The sequence below is a fragment of the Trichosurus vulpecula genome, chromosome 5 (genome assembly GCF_011100635.1).
Source record: "Trichosurus vulpecula isolate mTriVul1 chromosome 5, mTriVul1.pri, whole genome shotgun sequence".
In the NCBI taxonomy this organism is placed as follows: domain Eukaryota; kingdom Metazoa; phylum Chordata; class Mammalia; order Diprotodontia; family Phalangeridae; genus Trichosurus; species Trichosurus vulpecula.
In genome coordinates this window covers 234482404-234493969 of record NC_050577.1, presented here as the reverse complement: position 1 = coordinate 234493969, position 11566 = coordinate 234482404, and positions in this window count along the sequence as shown.

The window sequence follows — 11566 nt, the reverse complement described above, 5'->3', positions numbered from 1 at the left end:
ATTGTTAGTTTTTCATAGTATCAAGCTAAAACCTGTCTCCCTGCAACTTCCACCCAATGGTGCTAGTTTTACTCTCTGGGTCCAAGCATAGCAAGTATAATCTCATATCCCTATGGCAGACCTACAAATACCTTAAGACACCCAGTACGTCCCTCCTAAGTCTTCTCTTTTCCAATCTGAAAAATGTGAAATGGTTTGCGCTGACACCCGGACATTGATACTTATATATTCCCTCCTTCAGCTTCCAGTAGAAGAGAAAGGGGAAAAGAGAGAGAAATGAGCTGGATTGATGTTCCCATCAGGGAAGGAAACAGAAACTGGATCATGACTGAGGAAGGGTGTGTACTTATGTTTGACCCGTACGGCTAGCTGGTGATGGTTATTTTTTAAGACTTAAAATAGGCCATCTTTTGTTTTACAGGTTTTATTTACAGAATGGCCTGAAGCTAGGAGATGGACTAGATCATATCTTGAGATCTGCACTAAAACTTTGGCATCTCTCTTGGGAGATGAACTCTCACTGTTTTACCAGCATTCAAACTCAAGCAAAAACAAAAGCATTGGTTACCAAGTTACCTTCAGGTACAAATCCTCCAAGTAAAGTCAGGACTATATACCAGAGGTCCCTCACCTTTAGGTGAGGAAGGTTGCTAGTTATTGTTTCTTCCTCTCTCCACTGGAGAGCCCAGAAACCTTGGAGTTTTTGGAGTTCTACAAAGTAGGAATCATAGGACTGCTGATTCAGGGCTGGAAAGGGCCGAGCCCTTTTTTACATTTAAAACTAAGGCAAACTGAGAGACATTGGTGCATCTGAAAATGATCAATTTGTTAGTTAGGCTAGTAGTAATCAATAAATTGGGTCAATGGCTTCTCTCAATGACCAAAGACCCTGAGTGAGAGCTGACAGGGTCTTTTAAACCTAGGTATGTTTTCCTTCTGATTGTACTAACTGTACATCTTTTGGACCACCCCTTTCTGAAAAACAATCCTGATTAACAGACATTTTAATGAGAAGGCAAGTTTAGAGTCATCTCAGCTCCTCCCCATTACTTTCTCCTTGGAAGATGGGAGTAATCCTCAGGTAATAGGATACAAGTATAGTCTGCCATGGCTTCGATTGAATCAACTTGAATTTGAGTTAAACAGTTAGTAGATGAGGTGACAAAGGTAGACAATACCGGGGTGGAGATATAATGTAAAATAACAAAATTGAAATTCAAATGACTAGAGGATACTTGAGTAAAGAGTAGAGGTAATTACAAAATAAGAGCTTGCCCTTTAGGCAAGTTTATTCTTTAATGTGGGTGAAGGGTGAAGTTACAAGGGTAAGGACTGAGGACTTACATGATACTACAGAGTATTAAACCCATGCCAGCTTAGCTAGGAGAGTTTATATTCTAACAGAGAAATACAGCACATGAATCAAAGTTGGAAGGGAGGGGACAGGGAAGAAGTCCAGAGAATGAGCCAAGTACAGAATGAAGTAAGCATGTCTCAGGACCCCTCAGGAAATGGTGGTCCATACTAGGAACTTGCCAGTCTTCAGAATGGGGTCTTCTGATGTAGTATCTCCTGAGTGGGAAGGCTGTAGTTGAGGAGATAGCAAAGAGAATTCATTAATTCACTCAGTCAACAGATATTAAGTTGTTCTGGGTTTGGGGAGGAAAATTTTTTTAAGGGTTTAGCTAAGGCATGGTCCCTAGCCTCACAAATGAACAAAATACAAACATAGCTAAATAAATGGATTGTGCAGTTCCTCAGCAGGAAGGTAATATCCAAGCTTTTTAAAATGAAAAACAAAACAAAACAAACACTCCTGACAAAGGAGCCTTTAATTATGTTTTGAATATCATGTTCCTATTATAAGCCAGGTGGCTAAAGTTAACTCATCTTATGTTATGAAAGTTATGGAAACTTTCTCAAATGAATGGAACATAATTTGTATTGAAACCAAAGTTCTTTCAGATTCAATTTCCCTCAAAAAGGAAACATTTGAGCCCAATGTGGTGGCACACAGAGGTGATTCCTGTTACACAGGGAGTTGGAAGGTAGTGGATGGCTCAAAGTTTGAGTTCAAAGTATCAGTCAGTGGGAGTCAACCGAGTGTCCACACTCAATACAGCAGCAATTTAGTAAGCAAAGCCCTAGGCTGACTAAAAAGGAGCAAAGAGGGGTGGAGCCAAGGTGGCAGGTGGGAAGCAGGGACTTGCTTAAGGTCTCCCCCAAATCCCACCAAACATCTGTAAAAAATGGCTCTGAACAAATACTAGAGTGGCAGAACCCATGAAATGGCAGAGGGAAGCAGGTCTCCAGCCCAGGATGGCCTGGATGGTCACTGGTAAGGGTTTATTGCATGGTGCTGGGAGCAGAGTGCAGCCCAGCATGGGCTGGGCAAGGACCAACCAGACTAGGAGTCAGGCAGAGCAGGCCTGAGGGCCATGAATCATTGAGCTGTGGCAGTTATCAGACTTCTCAATCCACAAACTCCAAAAACCATAGAGCAGATTAGTGGTAAAACTGCTGGAATGGGGTGAGAGCAGTCTGGCCCTAGCCCTGGGGGTGGCAGAGGTGGCACGGAGGTGGTGGTGGAAGCAGCAGGAAGGTCCTGTGGCTGCTTCCAGAGCTGCAGCATCAGCTGCTTCCGGAGTCACAGGCTCACACCGTAGGAGGAATCAAGCAGCAGAACAGAGCAGGAGTGCAAAGAGCACTTCTCTGGCAATAGAGGCAGGTTCTCTTGCTTTGCCCTGCTTGGATCTGGGTCATGATCCTGGTGGACTGTTCTTGGGGGAGGAGGAGGGCTGGTGTGGCAGACCTTGGAGGGACAGTGGAGTAGAAGTAGCACTGAAACAGCAACACTTGGCCCCTAAAGATTGGGACAAAGTACTCTATGCTCTACAAGCAGTCATACCCCGACAAGAAGCTTAAGGGTCAAGTAGCTGGCTGGGAACATGAACAGGCAATGAAAAAGGATGCAGACTCAGACTCAGACTTTAGAATCATTATTTGGTGACAAAGAAGATCAAAACATACAGCCAGAAGAAGTCGACAAAATCAAACAGCCTACATCAAAAGCCTCCAAGAAAAACATGAATTGGTCTCAGGCCATGGAAGAGCTCAAAAAGGATTTGGAAAAGCAAGTTAGAGAAGTAGAGGAAAAATTGGGAAGAGAAATGAGAGTGATGCAAGAAAACCATGAAAAACAAGTCAACGACTTGCTAAAGGAGACCCAAAAAAAATACTGAAGAAAACAACACCTTAAAAAATAGACTAACCCAAATTTCAAAAGAGCTCCAAAAAGCCCATGAGGAGAAGAATGCCTTGAAAGACAGAATTAGCCAAATGGAAAAGGAGGTCCAAAAGACCACTGAAGAAAATGCCACCTTAAAAATTAGATTGGAGCAAGTGGAAGCTAGTGACTTTATGAGAAACCACGACATTATAAAACAGAACCAAAGGAATGAGAAAATGGAAGACAATGTGAAATATCTCATTGGAAAAACCACTGACCTGGAGAATAGATCCAGAAGAGATAATTTAAAAATGATTAGACTACCTGAAAGCCATGATCAAAAAAAGAGCCTAGACATCATTTTTCAAGAAATTATCAACGAAAATTGCCCTGATATTCTAGAGCCAGAGGGTAAAATAGAAATTGAAAGAATCCACTGATCGCTTCTTGAAAAAGATCCCAAAAAGAAAACTCCTAGGAATATTGTCCCTAAATTCCAGAGTTTCCAGGTCAAGGAGAAAATACTCCAAGCAGCCAGAAAGAAACCATTTGAGTATTGTAAAAACACAATCAGGATAACACAAGATCTAGCAGCTTCTACATTAAGGGATCAAAGGGCTTGGAATATGATATTCTGGAGGTCAAAGGAGCTAGAATTAAAACCAAGAATCACCTACCCAGAAAAACTGAGTATCATGTTCCAAGGCAAAATATAGATTTTCAATAAAATAGAGGACTTTCAAACTTTCTCAATGAAAAAACCAGAGCTGAATAGAAAATTTAACTTTCAAACACAAGAATCAACAGAAGCATGAAAAGGTAAACAAGAAAGAGAAATCATAAGGGTCTTACTAAAGTTGAATTGTTTTGTTTACATTACTACATGGAAAGATGGTGTGTGTAATTCATGAGACCTTTCTCAGTATTAGGGTAGTTGAAGGGAATATACAAAAATATAGACAGAGGGTACAGGGTGAGTTGAATATGAAGGGATGATATCTAAAAAAATAAATTAAATTAAGGGATGAGACAAGGAGAAAGGGAGAGATAGAATGGGGTGAGTTATATCACATAAAAGTGGCAAGAAAAAGCAGTTCTGTTGGAAGGGAAGAAGGGGCAGATGAGGGGGAATGTGTGAATCTTGCTCTCATCAGATTTGACCTGAGGAGAGAATAACATACACACTCAATTGGGTATCTTACCCCACAGGAAAGTAAGGGGAAGGAGATAAAAAAGGAGGATGATAGAAGGGAGTGCAGATAGGGGGAGGAAGTAATCAAAAGCCAACACTTTTGAAAAGGGACAGGGTCAAGGGAGAAAATGGAATAAAGGGGGACAGGATAGGATGGAGGGAAATATAGTTAGGCATTCACAACATGATTATTGTGGAAGTGATTTGCACAATGGTACATGTGTGGCCTATGTTGAATTGCTTGCCTTCTTAGGGAGGGTGGGTGGGAAGGGAAGAGGGGAGAGAATTTGGAACTCAAAGTTTTACAAGCAGATGCTCAAAAAAATTGTTTTTGCATGCAATTGGGAAATAAGATATACAGGCAATGGGGCATAGAAATCTATCCTACCCTACAAGAAAGTAAGGGGAAAGTGGATGGGGGGGAGTGGGGTGACAGAAGGGAGGGGTGACTGGGGAATGGGGCAATCAGAATATATGCCAGCTTGGAGTGGAGGGGTAGAAATGGGGAGAAAATTTGTAACTCAAAATCTTGTGGAAATCAATGTTGAAAACCAAAATATTAAATAATAAAATGTGAAAAAAAGAGCAAAGAAGTCCAGGTCAGAAACAGAGCAATTCAAAACTTCTGCACTGGTCAACAGTGGGACTGAGCTAATGAGTAATCACTGTGCTGCCAGCCTACATGGGATAGAGAGACCCAGTTGGGGTGGGAGGAGGAAATAATTGAAAAGTTCTGATTATGATCATCAATTTACAGCTGATCAGGACCATGGAAGTCCTGTTGTGAAAACCCCTAATTTTGAAGATAAGGAAACTGAGGCCCAGAAAGGTTAAATGAATTGCCATGGACACACAGGTACTAAGTGACAGAGCCAAGATTCAAACCTAGACCTTTTTGCTCCAAATGTAGAACTCATACAGATGCAAGAAGAAATTATAGTTCTTACAGTATATAGTTGTAGTATATAGTATAGTTCTTATAGTATATAATACCAGACTGTAAAAACAATGAAGATTCTAATTATCTGGAGAATATTAGCTTGCTTAAATGATAAGCCTTTCCATTATAATGAGAAGAAAATTCTAACAGAACTTCTGCTATAGCATTGGTGCTGGGTGCTGTTCAGTGATTGAATGGTGGCAAACCATGCATGTCAAATTGACAAAACGACTCATCCATAGTTTGGAAAGTCAATTACTACTTTTTTTAAATCTATATGGCTTCTAGCTTTAGAAAACATCTCTTTTAAAATATAGAAATAAAAGTCTTTTAATTTATTCAAACATTCTAAAATGATTGCCTGATGATCCCTTTCACTGACCTTGCTAGCATTCCAGCAAAGATTTGGCAGACACAATAGAAATGGCTTATTGTTAATCATTTCTGGGCATCTTTGTATGTCTCATTATAGTTCAGCATATCACTAGAGAAGGACACTTTCAATAAGGCAATAGTACCTCATTCAACATCTATACCAAACAGCAAACGATTATGTTTTAAAGAAAGTTAGCTTTTAAAAAATGACAAGGAATTAAAAATGAAAATAGTCATAGAATTACATTTCTGGAAATATAAAACATTCTTGGTTTTCACCTCTTTTTTGTGTGACCAAAAAGGCAGCTGGTAATGTCAAACTTGTGATTTGCTAAGAAAAAAACTTTGTCTTAGTGCAAGGAACATGGGCCTTGGGTACAGAAGGGACTGAGTTTAAGTCTTTCTTATGACATATACTGGCCATGTGACCAAAAGCAAGTCACCTAACCTCTTAATACCCGCAGGCAACTACCTAAAATAAGAACTTACAATGAATGGTTGATCATCACTAGTGGAGAATTTTTATATTGGATGTTTTTCTACATACAGATGCAATATAAAGGTCTGAGAAGGAAAGAATGGGATGGAAGGGGAATAGAGAAGAGAGGAAAGGAGCACAAAGGAGAAGAGCACAAAGAAGAGGAGGGGACGGAAAGGGAGAGGAATTTTAGCATCTGAGACAGTGTTTCCTATGATGCAATATACACAAAATGATGTATAGCTATATAATAAAATTTATGATTTAAGGCTCTAAGATTCCTGACACAAGTCACCAAAAAATATTTGAAGCAAAAATTAATGTAACAGAACTTCAAAATAAGACATTATGTATTGGAGCAAGAGAAAAATGAGTAAAAAACATCTATATGTTTTCTGTCAGAGAGCCAGCATCCAGGGAAGTAGAATTAAGTTGGTGGAAAACAGCTACTAGGTGAAAAGAAGTTAGCTTGAGTTGAGCTAGGATGGCAGAGTAATGGCAGGGGCTCCCCTACACCCTCCAAAATTCCTTGTAAACAGCTTCATAATAATGTCTCAAAACAAATTCTAGAGAGGCAAAACAAACAAAAAAGGTAGGATGAAATAATTTTTCAGCCCAAGACAACTTAGAAGGTCAGCAGGAGAGTTATGTCTCATTGGGGCAAAAGTAGAGCTTAGCCAAGCATAGACAGTGCCCCAGCAAATCAGCAGAAGGCCTTGAGGGTTGACTGGATCAGCAGTAGTGACTTCTGAAGCTCTGAGCTCACCAATAGTAAGGGGATCAGACAACTGGTCAGAAGGAGATTACAGGGGATTGTTTCCGGGGCACTGGATGTAGGACTTTGTTACATTGCCCCTACTTGGTTCCAAGTCAGAGTCCCAGGGTGAGGAGGAGCACTAGCTCATTAAAACATGCAGGATCAGGGGAACAGGGACTCTGATCAAAGTTGCAGGACAGAAAAGTGTGCTTGTGGTCATTCACAGACCAGAGCACAGGCCAGGAGAGCAGTATAAAAAATAAACCTCTCCTTAGATCCTATCACTTTGGAAGAACCAAAAACTTACAGAACACCCAACTCTAGGTTTAAAAACAGCAGAAAAAAAACCTAAAGCTTGGAACAGTGCTCTCACAATCCCAGGAAGAGACCACAACTTTAATATAAAGTTAAAAGTCAAGAAATAGGCTGGAAAAAATGAAAAAACAATAACAGAAAGAAGGCAAGAGAGAGACAGAGAGAGAGAGAGAGAGAGAGAGAGAGAGAGAGAGAGAGAGAGAGAGAGAGAGAGAGAGAGAGAGAATGAACCTGACAATAGAAAGTTTCTATGGTGACAGGGAAGATCAAAACACAAACTGAGAAGAAGACAACAAAGGCAAAAGTGCTATAACCAAAACCTCAAAGAAAAATGTAAATTGGTCTCAGGCCCTAAAAGAACTCCTGGAAGAGCTCAAAAGGGATTTTTAAAATCAAGTAAGAAAAGTAAAGGAAAAATTGGAAATAGAAATGAGAGTAATGCAAGAAAGTAATGAAAAAATTCCAAAGCTCAATAAAGGGGGCACAAAAAAGTTAATAAAATAACACCTTCAAAAATAGTGAATCAAAAAACAACTTTGGCCAATAGGCCAAAGGGTAAAAGAGGCAAAAAATCCACTGAAGAGAACTTAAAAAGTAGAAATCTTAATGAAGACAATAATTCTTTAATAATTGGAATTGCATAAGTGGAAGCTAATGACTCCATAAGATATATCAAGAAACAATAAAATTGAAAGAATGAAAAAATAGAAGAAAATATGAAATCTCTCTCTGGAAAAGCACCCAACCTGGAAAAAAGATCAAAGGCAGATAATTTGAGAAATATTGGACTACCTCAAATCCATGATCAAAAAAAGAACTTAAACATATTTCAAGAAATTATCATGGAAAACTGCCCTGATAACCTAGAACCAGAGGGCAAAATAGAAATTGAAAGCACTGATCACTCCCCAAAAAGTATACCAAAATGAAAACTCTTGGGAATATTACAACTAAATTCCAGGGCTCCCAAGATAAGGAGAAAATATTACAAGGAACCAGAAACAAACAATTCAAATATTGTGGAGTCACAGTCAGGATAACACAAGATTTAGCTCCTTCTACATTAAAGATTGGAGAGCTTGGAATATGATATTACAGAGGGAAAAGGATCTAGGATGGCAACCAAGAATTAACCTACCCAGAAAAACTGAGTATAATGCTTCAGGAGGGGACAAGGATGGGAAAATGGATATTTAATGAAATACAGGACTTTCAAGCATTCTTCATAAAAAGACCCAAGTGGAATAGAAAATCTGACTTTCAAGAATCAAGGGAAGCATAAAAAGGCAAAGAGGAAAAAAAAGTCAGAAGGGATTCAATGAGCCCAAACTGTTTACATTTCTACATGGGAAGAGGATATGTGTAACTACTAAGAACTTTATCATTATTATGGCAGTTAGAAGGAATATACATAGACAGAAAGCATGACTATGCATTGAATATGATGGGATGATATCTAAAAAATAAAATTAGGGGGTGAGACAGAGAGATGACTATGATGGGATTATATCTAAAAAATAAATGAAGAGGTGGGAAATAGAGATACACTGGGAGAAGGAGGAAGGAAGAGGTAGAATGAGATAAATTATTTTATGTAAAAGAGGCACAAAAGAACTTTTACAGTGAAAGGGAAGATAGGGGAATGGCAGACAACGACAGAATCTTATTCTCATCAGAATTAGCTCAAAGAAGGAATAAAATACACATTCAATTGAATATAGAAATCTATCTTAACATACAGGGAAGTAGAAGGAGAAGAGGATAAGAGAATTGGCGGGGGGGATGCGGCAGAGGCTGATAGATGGGAGGGCAAATTGGAGGAGATGGTCAAAAGCAAAACATTTTTGAGTAAGGACAATGCAAAAGGAGAAAGAAGCATAAACAAGGGAAACAGGATAGATGGAAATAAATAGTAATCATAACTGTGAAAAATGTTACAGCAAGTTTTGCTGATAAAGGCCTCATTTCTCAAATATATAGAGGACTGAGTCAAATTTATGAGAATACAAGTCATTCTCCAATTGATAAATTATCAAAGGCCACAAACAGGAAGTTTTCAAATAAAGGAATCAAACCTATCTACAGTCATATGAAAAAATGTTCTAAATCACTATTGATGAGAGAAATGCAAATTAAAATGATTCTCAGTTACCACTTCACAAATAACAAATGTTGGAGTGGATATAGAAAAATTGAGACACTAATGCACTGCTGTTGTATACTGATTCAACCATCCTGTAGAGCAATTAGGAACTCTACCCGAAGGGCTATAAAATCATGCATACCCTTTGACCAAGTAATACCACTACTATGTCTGTATCCCAAAGAGATTTTAAAAAACGAAAAGGACCTATATGTACAAAAATATTTATAGCAGCTTTTTTAATGGTAGCAAAGAATTGGAAATTAAGGGGGATGTCCATCAATTAGGAAGTGGCTGAATAAGTTGCTATATATGATTATGATGGAATACCATTGTGCTATAAGAAATGATGAACAGGAGGATTTCAGAAAAACCTGGAAAGACTTATATGAACTGATGCTGAGTGAAGTGAGCAGAACCAGGACAACATTGTACACAGTAAAAGCCACATTGGGCGATGACTGACTTTCATAGACTTGGCTCTTCTCAGCAATGCAAGGACCTAAAACAATTCCAAAGGACTCATGATGGAAAATGCCATTCATATCCAGAGAAAAACTAGGGAGTCTGTATGCAGATAGAACCATACTATTTGCTCTCTTTGTTTTGTTTTGTTTTGTTTTTTCTTTCTCATGGCTCCTCCCATTCATTCTAATTCTTCTGTACAACATGACTAATATGAAAATATGTTTAATAAGAGTGTATATGTAGAGCCTATATCAGATTGCATGGCATCTTGGGGAGAAGTGAGGGGAGGGAGGAGGATAAAATTTAAAACTTACGAAAGTGAATGCTGAAAACTAAAAATAAATTAATTTGTTAAAAAGCTGAAAAAAACTGCAAAAAACATGATGAGCAAGATGCTCTCTGAAAAATCTGGAAAGACTAACATGAACTGATACAAAGTGAAATGATCACAACCAGAACCAGGCAAACATTGTACACAGTAACAGCAATATGGTATTATGATCAACTGTGAATGACTCAGCTTTCCTCAACAATACAATGATCCAAGACAATTCCAAAGGACATATGATAAAAAATGCTATCCACCTCCAAAGAACTGATAAAGTCTAAATGCAGATCAAAGCATACTTTTTAAAAACTGTATTTTTCTTGTTTTTTTTTGTTTCCTTTCACAACATCACTAATATGGAAATACATTTTGCGTGACTGCACATATACAACCTATATCAAATAGTTTGCCTTCTCAATAAGGGAGGAGTGAAGGGAGGGAGAGAATTTAAAACTCAAAATTTTAGAAAATGAATGTTAAATTTTCTTTACATATAATTTAAAAAATAAAATATTTTAAAAAGAAAAGAAAATAGGTTTGCTTTCAATAAATAGTTGAAATTTTCTTGTGTCTTTATGTGTTGTTTGCATGCATTTCATCTGCTTCTTTGTCTGCTAAATACCTTTAGCTTCACCCCTAGAAGGGGGATTCCCTAGATTTGCAGATGTCTCTAGAAATATGTGACGAGGTAAAATAAGGTGGCCTAATCCCATAAGATTTCCTTTCTCACATCATGCATCTGGCAAATAAGGTTATTTGTTGGAGCAGTCACCACAAGTGTTAGCCGAGAGAGATTCCTCAAAGGAGAGAAAGGATCTTACTTCAAGCAAGTAGATGAGGAAAGGTGAATTGACTGTAGATAGGGATTTAAGATTCTATTACCATCATGTATCACTATGTACCAAGTACAGATCAGTCTATATCTTAGAGAGGAGAATGAAAGGGATAGTAGAACATGCTTATATTCTCCTATTAGGAAGGAGAAAGGATGAATTCCTTGAAAGAACTGAGAGAAATGCTGAGGATCCGTCACCCAGAGAAATAAGAGACAAATAGTAATTACTTCTTGATGAGGGATATTCAGGTACCTATTTACTGACTGGGCATAAACAACAGAAGGTCTGCCATCTTCCTAGGGCACAGAGCCAGCATATGACGGAAAGTCTTCCAAGAGCTGTCAAATCTGATCTCCACTATGCATCTATGTAGGAAAAAAATAATACCACCAGAATGAACCTAGAAGATAATGATAAGGATGATGAAGTCTTCGGCAAAAACTTCGAATTGAGATTCGAATTGAGAAAGCATGGTGGTGCTTTCATCAGTACTCCCAACTAAAGA